General features: G+C 42.7%; 1 long non-coding RNA gene across 1 annotated transcript in view; it reads right to left on the bottom strand.

Annotated features, from left to right (window-relative positions):
• Positions 1-2,293: 2,293 nt before the first annotated feature.
• LOC109453841 (uncharacterized) overlaps positions 2,294-11,948 on the bottom strand; it is a 58,025-nt gene continuing 48,370 nt past the window's right edge. The window contains exons 7-9 of the long non-coding RNA XR_012492819.1: positions 11,101-11,770; positions 10,240-10,336; positions 2,294-7,287 (exon numbers count right to left, since the gene is read on the bottom strand). This is a non-coding gene — a long non-coding RNA (uncharacterized LOC109453841). The remainder of the gene's footprint in view (positions 7,288-10,239; positions 10,337-11,100; positions 11,771-11,948) is intronic.

Genomic DNA, 11,948 nt, shown 5'->3' with positions numbered 1-11,948 from the left:
AAGATGTGCTCACAATATCAAATTACTAATCTCATAAAGTAAATAGCTACTGTGAGGGAAAATTAGCAAAGACAATAAATGCAACAAAATTTAGAACCAAAAACTACAGATATAAAACAATCTCAGTGACCTTAAAATTATATAATTCAAACATGCAATAATACAAAGGACTGAAATGCATGAAAGTAAGAAAGAAAATAAAATGAAAGAACATGACACCAAGAGAGGGACTATGAAATTTTTAACAAGCATTCAACCGAGCTTCTAGACAAAAAAAAAAAAAAGAGTCATTAAAGTTAAAAATTCAATGGACTCTCTTCTGAAGAGAGAATGAATACACTGAATGGTAAATTTGAGGAAATTATCCAGAATGCAGCTCATAGCAATAAAGAGGTGGAAAGAATGAAAGAAGTTAAGAGGTGTATAATATAGAATGAAAAGATTCAGCATACATTTAACAGGAGGCCTAGAGAAGGGAGAAGGATAATAGGAGATAGTATAATATTAGGCATCCAGGCCAAATCATTATGCAGGAGTGAACAGGTAAAGATATTTTAGACATATAAAAGTCGAAGATAATTTACTGTAACATTCCCTTACTAAAAGCAATACCAAAGGTGATAGCTCAGCAAGAAAGAAACTCAATCCAGAAGGGAGGGGTGGGATGCAAAAAGCAATGGTAAACCAAGAAATTGATGAGAAAGTTGATAAATCTAAATAATACTGACTGTAAAATTATAACAATGAAGATGACCAAAATGGGATTTTTTAAATAAAAAGGTGGATCTAAAATATTACCCAATAATAATATAGAAGATGGGAGAGGGTTTTAGGAGTTAAAGCATTCTGAGTTCCCTAGTGTTGTTTGAAAAAATATTGGGGATATTGATTAGATCTAAACCTTGAATCATGTGTGCTAACAAGTAAACACCAAATGAGTAGAAATCGAATGTTTAACTTCTAAACAATGAAGGGGAAAGAGGTGGATGGAGAAGCAAAAGAAAAAAAAAGTGAATAGAAAAAGAAACATAAAATAAGCTAGTAAAAATAAGTCAGTAATCATAAAAAATATACATGACCATAGAGAAACTCTCCCACGTATGCCCAAGAAAAAAATCTATTAGGAGGTTCATCACAGTATTGCTTGTAATAGAAAAAAATTGGAAATAACTCAAAGTTAGCATTCTTAGGAGACTTGATAAATACATTGTGGTCTATTTATAAATTGGAGCTCTCTAGAAGAGTTTAAAATGAATGAAATTAAATATCAATATGGATAGGGCCCAAAAATATGTTAATAAATGAAAAAAGCAAGTTTCAGAATGATATATACAGTATAATTTCATTTGTTTAAATTGAACGCTCAAGCAATGCTACATATTATTTATAGCTAGTGAACTACAAAAATATGGATGGAAAAGACACACATGCTTCTGGGAAAAGAGGGAGAGGGAAAAGAGGAGGGCTGTGAAGAAAACTTCAATTGTCTCTTTAATATTTTATTTCCTTAAAAATATATGAAGCAAATACAGCAAAAGGTTAACTAAGTGTGTATTCCAATCGGTGGTTCATAACACCCTCTGCTCTTTTCTGAATGTTTAAAATATGTGATAATAAAAAATGTATTCCTGACTCCAAATATTATAGAGCTGGGCTTTCCAATAATTACATTAAATTTGCTTTTAAATTGTAATTTAATTAAAATTCAGTTCCTCGGTCGCATTAGCTACATTTCAAGGGCTCAATAGGCAGAGGTGGCTACGGTAGTGGACAAAGCACTGTTAGAACATCTCCATCATCACAGAAAGTTCTACTGGGAAGTAATAGAGAGCCTTAAAACCACCCTGGTTCACGTCACTTCTCAGGGTTTTATACTATAAGTAGATATCAGAGATAGTCATATGCAAAATGTAGACCAAATGCACACTAAGCATAGAACATATCTACACACCCTTGTGGGAATTTGGTTAAGTTTTCTTTTTGTGTTATGTTGTGTTTCATCAAATTACTTGAAGTTTCTGGGAGGCTGATATTCAGTTAATTGAGATTTTCCTGTACTATTTCAATTGAAAACAGCCATAGTAATTTAGAGCTGGTAATAATAATAAGGTACTTCCAGCCACTAGATGTTTAATTCCCCAATTTATTCTAATTCCATCCAGTGCCTTCCCAAGATATAAAATCTAGTAAAATTAACACAAAAAAGACATTTCCCAGATTTTTTAAAAGATTTTTTTTTTTTAATTGGGGAAGGGGATCAGGACTTTATTGGGGAACAGTGTGTACTTCCAGGATTTTTTTCCAAGTCAAGTTGTTGTCCTTTCAGTCTTAGTTGTGGAGGGCGCAGTTCAGCTCCAGGTCCAGTTGTCATTGCTAGTTGCAGAGGGCACAGCCCACCATCCCTTGCAGGAGTCGAACCGGCAACCTTGTGGTTGAAAGGACGCGCTCCAACCAACTGAGCCATCGGGGAGCTCAGTGGCAGCTCAGCTCAAGGTGCTGTGTTCAATTTTAGTTGCAGGGGGTGCTGCCCACCAACCCTTGCGGGACTCGAGGAATTGAACTGGCAACCTTGTGGTTGAGAGCCCACTGGCCCATGTGGGAACCGAACCGGCAGCCTTCGGGAGTTAGGAGCATGGGGCGCTAACCGCCTGAGCCACCGGGCTGGCCCATCCCAGGTTTTTTTCATTTACTAAAGTTAAGTGATTTAAACAGTTATCTAAATGGCCAGTATTTCACTAGAATTTCAATATTAACAACAACAACAAAAACCCATTACAAAAGCATTAAGACAGTTGGAAAAAGCAACCATTGGCTTTAGGAAGGGAGAGACTTGAGTCTTTGCACTCAGAGCTCAGAATTAGTGCAGGTCATTAAATTCTTTCTACTGGGGCTTTAATTGATTTTCTCACTGGCACCAATTTTCTGGCATCTCCTCTAGCTGTCTAATCAAGGATGACCTATGAAATACACCAAAGCAAAAGTGAACTGTATATAGACAGGTAGCAAAATACAGTAGTTTTACAAGCTATTATCAGGTTATACATGGACAGTTCTTTGGGCTGCACAAGGCTTTGGGGGGGGATATAAACTCACCGATGATAGATGTCTAAGGAGCAAGTCAATTTCAATACAATGATTTCATGAATGGGTGAGATCTATTCATTCATGTGACAGTTCTATTTTGAGCATCTACTGGGCATCACACACTTGCTTAGGGAAATCAAAATATAGAGACAGACGTGGTCCCTGCCCCTTATGTAGCCAAGAATCCACAGAGACGAGCTGTCGTCCTGACCTACGGGCATTGGGGAACCCATGAGTTAAGCCTAGCCAACCAAAATGCTAACAGAGTGCTTTGAGGCCTGGCCTGTTGTGGAGTCAGGAGGTCTCTGTCAAGAGAACTGGGGTCTTTGTCAAAGGTGAAGATGAATTTCTTCCAAAATTCTAAGTCTCAGTGATTCTAAGTCGCAGTGAAGAAAACCTCACGCTGGCTCTGCCACCCTTTGAGCCTATGCACGGTTTTTATTCAACACCAAAATCTCCCTAAGCCTGCTGGGGTAAATATGCTGGTACCACCCTACAGACTGAGGAGGACTCAAATTCTAACCGAGGGATCTAATTACAAGGAGAAATGAGATGTTCTACTGTGGTTCAAGGCCAAAGACAATGGTTTTGAGAGAAGAAAGCACGGCAGACGTGTGTCCCTGTGGCGAGGGGGCTACTGTATTCTCTCCATGGTTTCAGTCATTCAATCCTCCAACAGTTCTGCAAAGTGGGCATTCTCAGGCCTCGCTTACCATTTGAAGAAAACAAGGTTCAGAGAGGTTCAGGGGCCACTCCAAAGCCACCAACTAGTGAAATAAGGTCAGAACCCAGCTTGGGCTTCATGTCCTTTAATCCACCTGCTCTGATTTACAGGTAAGGACAGCCTCTAAGTTTCCTTCCAGTGTCTCTGGGTCAATGACAGCATCCTGTTGTACAGCGGGAAGTCAGGAGCAGCCGTTAAGCTGCTGGTAATTAAGGGATTTGAACTGTAAACCAAATGAGCATTGTTTCGTGAGTCTCCTTTTATTACTTCCAAGTTTTATTCACTTGATAAAGTAATGGGAGAATAAAACCAATCAAAATGTCTTCGGTTCCCTCAGTACACAGGAAGCAGTGACATCTTCATTATTGTATTTTGTGGACAGATTAAGCATTAAATTATAAAACTAATCTGCTCTGATATCAGGAATAAGGTCAACTTTGATAGAGCGTTGCGTGCTATGAAGTTTGCTTTCAAAATGACCTGATCAGACTCAATGAATATTTAACAATTGATTTTCTGGCAGAAACACTAAAGAATAAAAGACAGCATCTCCCAAGATAATCTTGGGAGGAAAGATTTCCTTTTCCTTGAGACTTTTATTGCATCTTACGTTTGATGGGGAGATCCCACCATTTGTCCTCATTAGTGCCTGACAGATCTGAGATTTACAGCTTTTCAAGTAATTTTGAAAAGCTTACTTTGGTTTATTTTGGTGTGAAGATATATATCCAAATCCCTGTCCAGGGCGTCAAGAGAAGGGATGCTTCCAGTGGGCTCAAACCTGGCCCAGGGGCTAGGACTACAGACACAAAGGTGTATGGTCTCTACCCTGGCAGAAGTGAAGGTCTGGGGGCAGAAGCAGCAGACAGAGAAATGAATGTGGGGTGAGAAATGCTGTGGGAGCCCAGGAGAGGGGCTGTGACTTCACACTGGGGTGTCAGGGATGCTTCTGGGAGAAGTAGGGGAGGCATCGGGAGTGGCAAGTCTGTGAGGAGAGAGACAGCGTGGCTTCTGCAGGGAACTGCCTGGATCTGAGCCAGCCTGGAGCCCAGGATGTGAATCGGGCACAGGCCACGTTGAAGACAGGCCTCTGAACCTGGGAAGAAGAAGCTTCATCTTTCTCCCAAAGGTTTTGATTCAACAGGTTTGGGATGGGGCCCAGGAATCTGAATTTTTAAAAAAATCACCCTGTGAGAGAGGACTCCATTTTTCTGACCTCATGCTTCCATGAGGTCCTCCAATAGGACAGAAGTAGACCCAAACCTTCATTTTTATAAGATATAGTTTATAATACTACATTTGCTATTCTGAAATGGAACACACGGGCCATATTACCTACCCAAGAAAAAAATAGTTGAAAAATTATTATGCTACCTGAACTGTAACGTAAGGGAGAAAAAGAGAGTAACTTTTCATAAAAATGCTTTTCGATATGTAAATATCTGAGCACACGTTTCCTAGAAGCCAAAGAGGAGCAGTCAGTTATTTGTACCTACATGTGGAAATGCAGTGAATGCAACCACCACAGATACTGGCCAACACAGAAGTGACAGTCATATTGTTGTATTGAATTGGTGGTGAAAATACTACAGGAGTCATTATAATCACTGACATAATTTTCTGAAATATTAACACCCCTCAGATAAATTCTCAATCTGCCCAAGTGTCATCAATACTCAATTCCCTGATTATTTGCTTCTCTAGCACAGTCAGTGTAAATGTATATTAAAACCATCCAGAAAGCACTTCCACTACGTAAAACCAGGGCTATGATTCAGAGGCAGATGTTTAGGACCTGTAAGAATGTCTGGTGGGACGCTGGACATTCATGCAGGACCAGGGAGAGCTCTTTGAGGGGCAGAACAGAAGTGTTCCGTGTTCTGGAATGCCCAGCACCACTGTCCGCCATCCACTACCTGCCTGAACACCCCACAAAGTACAAAGCAGCCCAGGGAATGGAACTGCCCTGCTGGTGGAGGCTAACGTGCCTGGTCTCTGTCCCCAGCCCTTCCTGCCTTTTCCCCCTGGGAGAAGGAGTGATATTTTTAATTGGTGCGTTTGAGAGAATGTTATCCCTTCTGGCTTCTCTAGTGCACTACGCATACTGGAGGAATATGCCTTCTGGACTGTCCTCCATCTAGGCAGAAACACTTGCAAGAGTCCAGTGTAGCCCAGGATTGGTGAGTGAGTTCACTCTGGGAAGAACAGCAAGCCCATTTGGATGAAGATTTAAAGCCACGCTTCCTTAACCAGCCTTGTCAGTAACAAAGCTGACGTTTTGTTCTCTGTCTCCTGTATCTCATGTCTTAATTGCTTGAAAGAATTGGGGGGAGAAAAGGGTGTTGTTTGTGACCCTCCCCTCACACCACATGTGGCGAAAGGATAGTAATTGTTACTCCTAGGAAGGAGGAGACCATCCAGGGAGGGAAATGGGAAGAGGCCAAGTCAGAGGCCTGAAGAACCTCAACATGTAAGGCTGTGGTTCTCAGCCAACAGCACTTCTCAGAGCCTCAGGATCTGGAGAAGTGCCCTCAGGGCTTTTGGGAGAGGAGCCAGAGGAAGGGAAAGTGCCTCTCCTGGCACCGCCAGCCCCCAAGAACCACCATCAACCTCTATTCCAAACACAGTAGTTATGATTTTAGTTTTTTATGGGGCTTGAATATATATAAAATTTCACTTGTTAAAAAAAAAAGTTCTATCAAAAATAAAAAAAGAATGGGCAGAGAAAAGAGCAACTCACAAAGGAGAGCGAGAAGGATCTGGCAGAAAGCAAGAGGAAGACGAAGGTTTGCTGACCAGGAAGCCTAAGGAATGGAACTTTTCGAGAGGGAGGGACTGGTCAAAGGCACCGCAAGCCCAAGGGAGCTCGAGGGGGAGGAAGACAGAAGAGTGACCAGTGGGCCTACTGGCATTGTCATCTTGGCAGGAATAGGCTCAATGGACGGCTGAGGGCCAATCCCAAATGGCAGTGGATTAAGAGGCGAGTAAAAAAGATGATCAGGATTGCATGGTATCTGTTTCCCCAATGTCTTCGGATTGTCAAAAGAGTCCATACACAAGGACATTCAATCACTGCGATGTGCTGGACAATAGAGTATTATTCATGGTAGAAGTGGAGAAACCTTCTTTAAACAGTGTGGCAGAAATTGGAGAAGAAGGGGACAAGGTGTGTGGGCACGCCCTTGGCCTCTTTCCGGGAAGGGCTCTGTGGCTTGGATCTTTTTTTTCTTTTTTCATATTGGAGAGAACATGACTCTTTCTAGGAAGTCCATGTCTCAGACGGGAGCTGCAGTTAACAGTAAATGAACGTCGGACCAGCAGGACAGAAGGACTCCTCCCCCCAGAATCCGTAGTCTGCTGGCAGCGAGGACATAAATGTTGTTGGTTGGCTGCCTAATGGCCCACGGAAGTCACTGAGGTGACATTCTTAGTGTTGGAGACCTCCAAAGGGTTTGCTCCTTCATTCTTAGAGAAAAGTACTGGAAGGAAACAGAAAGCAATAGGGAGACAGAATGAAAACTCCCGAAGTTAAGAAACACTGGGAAAGTTACAGGGAAAATAATTAAGAATCTTAAGTGTCATTTTGCTAAGTACAGCTCTGGAATTCTAATACAAAGAGATGGGATTATAGATAATTTCTTCCTCTTTGTTTTCACACTTTCTCCTGTTTCCAAAAGTTCCTTCAATTAGCACTCATGATTTTTAGAATTAAAATATACGTCAACGGGCGGCCGGATGGCTCAGTGGGTTAGAGCACGAGCTCTGAACAACAGGGTTGCCGGTTCGATTCCCACATGGGCCAGTGAGCTGCGCCCTCCACAACTAGATTGATGACAACGAGCTGCTACTGAGCTTCCAGAGGGGCAGCCAGATGGCTCAGCTGGTTAGAGCGTAAGCTCTTAACAACAAGGTGCCAGTTCAATTCCCACATGAGATGGTGGGCTGTGCCCCCCTGCAACTGAAGATTGAAAACGGTGACTGGACTTGGAGCTGAGCTGCGCCCTCCACAACTAAATTGAAGGACAATGATTTGGAGCTGATGGGCCCTGGAGAAACACACTGTTCCTCAATATTTCCCAATGGAGTTAAATATACGTGTGTGTGTGTGTGTGTGTGTGTGTGTGTGTATGTGTGTGTATATATATGTGTATATATATATATATATATATATATATATATGTATACACACACACACACACGCACACAGATATATACCTCAAACTTCCCGTTGTTACTGAGTGCTTGCCAAAATCCACCCACCACAGCTAATCTTTCTGTAGGGCTCTGTGTGCTCAGAAACCTCAGGTGAGGTTCTCCATGGAAACCCTGGCTCCCTGGGGCACACCATTTACCTCGTCCCTTGAACAGACTGGCTAGAGGCTTGAAGCTCCCAGGCAGCACCACTAACATCCCCTTTCTTCCTGACTTGGTGCTTTGCAGAGTCGGGGCTTAGAACTAGGGGGTGAGGGCTCACTGCACAGAACGCAGCTACGGCCTCCCAGGGTGTGCTGGTTCCCTGAGGAAGCCCTGAGAGCCGGCTCCAGCGTCCATGAGACGGTCACTGCTCTCTCCTGCTGACCCCCACAGAACTGGAGTTAGAATTAACATCTACACGTGGTTTTACATTGTTCCCCTCCATGCCTCTTTGGAGCCTCTCAACAGCTCTTATCCTATTTAACTCAGGAGCAAACTGAGGCTCCAGAGGTCACATGACCTCCCCAAGTCCCATGATTAAAAAAGGGCAGAAGTAGAACCTGAACTTCAGATCTTCTGGTTCTATACATCCCTGTGCCTTCCAGTGCAGCACTCTGCTGCTCGGGGGGGTTCCTTTCAGGGACACATCCTGAGGGCTTCATGGACCACCAAGAGCCACCCTAGGCTAGTTTACAGATCTGTCATGCTGGTCACAAATAGCCACTTTGGTGACAGACAAGGTGTTAAGAAGGGTGTAATGCTCAATTTCCTTGGAAGGAGCCTAAATCTCAGAATAGCAACCAATACCTCTGGCAAAGCTGAGTAAGATCATCAATAACACCAGGAACAATTTCTAAAACCGAATTTATGCCTCTGAGATGGAGGTAAAAAACAATAGTCCAAACCCAATAACAACTCAATAGCAATACTTATCAGGGAAACGCAAATTAAAATCATCGTGAAATAATCCCTATACATCTACCAGAATGGCTACAATTTTAAAGACTGACAGTTCTAAGTGCTGACAAGGAAGTGGGGCAATAGAACTCTCAACCATTGCAGATAGAAGGGTATATTGGCTCAACCGCTTGGTAAAACTATTTGGCATAATCTGCTATAGACAAACATACCTCCTACCTACTATCCGGAAAATCCACTCCTAGGTATATATCCAAGAGAAACGAGGGCATATGTCCACTAAAATATATGTACATGAATGATCATAGTTGCTTTACTAACTAGTAGCAAAAAACAAACAAAAAAAAAAAAAAAGAAAGAAAGAAAAGAAAAAAGGGAAATAGCCCAAAGGCCATCAACAGAAAAATGAATAAATAAATTACAGTATATCCATGCAATGGACTACTACACAGTAATCCAAAAGAAGGAGGATGGGGGTGGGGAGGAGAGGAAGAGGAAGAAGAAAAAGAAGAAGAAGGAGAAGGAGGAAGAGGAGGAGGAGGAGGAGGAGGAGGAGGAGGTGATACACAGAATAAAAGGGATGAAACTCACAGACATTATATTGGTTGAAAGAACGAAGCCAGGTGCAAAAGATTAGAACACAGTGAATGATTCCGCTCATAGTATTAACAACTCATGAAAAATTACTGTTATATTTTCAGTAATCTTGCAAGCCAATTGTTAAATAGAGCCTTTGTTAAAACTTAAATTATATAAATTTACAATGACATAAATTATATTTAAAGCAAAGGTATTTCTTCAACTTTGAATTCTTTACTATTTTTCTGCTATTATCTATGCAGCTGAGGCTATTTACACCTACTGTATCTGTAAGGTGGAAGTGCCATATAATTGTGTTCTACTGCACGTCTGTCTAGTCCTGGCTCCATGTTCAAAGACCTCACCTAGTTAGCTTCACATCAGTGGTAGGGACTGCCAGAGAATTTGACAAAAGCTACAAATCAGGGTGTTTTGATTTCATTTTTCCTAATTTGGGGAGCTGGTTATCCAACATTTACCAACACAGTACAGATGTGATTCCAATTTTACGAATCTCAAGAATAGGAACAATTAATCTATGGTAGTAGAAGTCAGAAAGGAGATTACCTTGGGGGGTGGGGGGAGCCTCCTGCCTGGGACGTGATAAGGTCCCATCTACCTTTCCATCATGGTGGTGGTTCCATGAGTGTAAACGTATGTATGCACTTTTCTATATGTGTATGTAGGTGATACCTCAGTTTAAAAAATAAATTGAAAAAAGTTTTTTCCAAAACACCTACCCTCCAGGGCATGCCTCTGCAAGAAGGTGGGAGGTTTGACAGCCCCACAAGTATCTCCTGTTCCATCTCCATGGGACAACCTGAGTTATGAGAGACCCTAGAAAGAGAAAGAAACTCTAGTAACTATTTCCTGTGACTTCCAGAGAGTAGGATCTGCATTGGATTAAGCTTTATAACTGGCCATAAGTCGGTACATAGTACAGATAATAACTATGCTTCCTGAGCACTGTTCTAAAACCCTGAAGGGATTTTATGATCCCCATTTTTCAATTAAGGGAGTGAGGTTAAGGGCTCCAGGTCACAGAGCTGGGAGGTGGCAGTGTGAGGATTTCCAGGCTAGGAACCTCCCTTCAGGGCCTGGGTTAATCACTCTCCCTTCTGACAATAAATAATCAAAATAAGCTAGTACGTTGTTAACAGCACCTGGATAGCATGGCACGGTGCCCACGTCTGTGTCTGTATTACTTGTGTCTGTGAAAAGAGACAGGAGAAGGTCCAAACGTCTGGCCTCAGTGAGCTGCTTTCTTATCTGATGTGAAGTTAAACTAAGGGGCAGTAAACATGGCCAGTTGTAAACAACCCAAAAGGGGAACCACGACTGGCAGGTTCAGGGGAGCAATTTGGTTAGCTGTGCCCAGGGAGGCCACCTGTTCCATCAGGGAAATGGAAACTCAAAGATACCACATTATCACTGAACTTGCCCAGCTGAGTCCAGCCTCCCTGGCAAGAGAAATATCCAGATCTGAAGGTGTGGCCCATTGCCTCTGGAAATTAATGGCTCTGATTCCACCCTGTCTGAGCATTCGACCCTTCCAACACACAAATTAATCTGCACACCTGTGCACAATGAAATCCACTCACCTCTGAATTTGTCTGTTGATTTATGGAGCGATAGGTAAGCAGAGCTGGGAGGTGCTTTCAAACTCACAGGGCCCTTGCTTTCACTGGTGGAAGACCCCAGAGAGGGTTGTCCAAGAGACACTATGAAACTGGTGAAAGAACTCTCCATGCAGCCTGCTGCACCGTCTTATGTGATGGGGCCAGGAAGCACACCTCCAATGTCTGATGGCATGCCCTCTGTGGGCCGGCCTCACCAATGGCTGGATCCACCCTGGTCTCTTAGTTTCAGCGATGATGCTTGTTGAATGCCTACTTTGTGCCACCACTGTCCCTGGCTGGCTTGTCAGTTTCTGTATCCTGCCAATAAAATTGCCCTGTCTAGTGCCAGTTGCAAAGGGGGCTGTGGGGAGAATGTAGATGGGTCCAAAAAATCTGAGAAAGCAGACCAGAGCCAGTCTCAGGCTGCTGCTGGTGGTAGTGGGCTCAGCAGTGTGGCCGCAAGCAGGTTTGCATGGATCCAGCTCCTGGAACTTGAGCCAAAGCTGAGCGGAGGGCAGGGTAGAGTCTAGTAGCATTCTGGCAGGCTGAAAATGCCATCTCCTCTTAGTCTTCCTCCAAACCCTCATGCAACCTCTTATCTTCTTGGATCTTGTCTCTTCTCTTCATCTCTCTACTATTTCCCTTTCTCCTCCTGAGAGAACAGAAATAAATCAACGTGACATGCTGCAAAAGAGGCGGGCTCTGGTGTTACGTTAGACATGTATCTAAGACCCTGACCAGCTTACCTATTGTTCTCTAAGTGATCCTGAACTATAAGTTGGGGCCTTTTCTAGGGCTCTTAAAGGGTTGGAAAGACATTATAGACATGT

Source organism: Rhinolophus sinicus, linkage group LG02 (genome assembly GCF_036562045.2).
Source record: "Rhinolophus sinicus isolate RSC01 linkage group LG02, ASM3656204v1, whole genome shotgun sequence".
NCBI lineage: Eukaryota > Metazoa > Chordata > Mammalia > Chiroptera > Rhinolophidae > Rhinolophus > Rhinolophus sinicus.
This window is presented reverse-complemented; position numbering and strand designations above follow the sequence as displayed.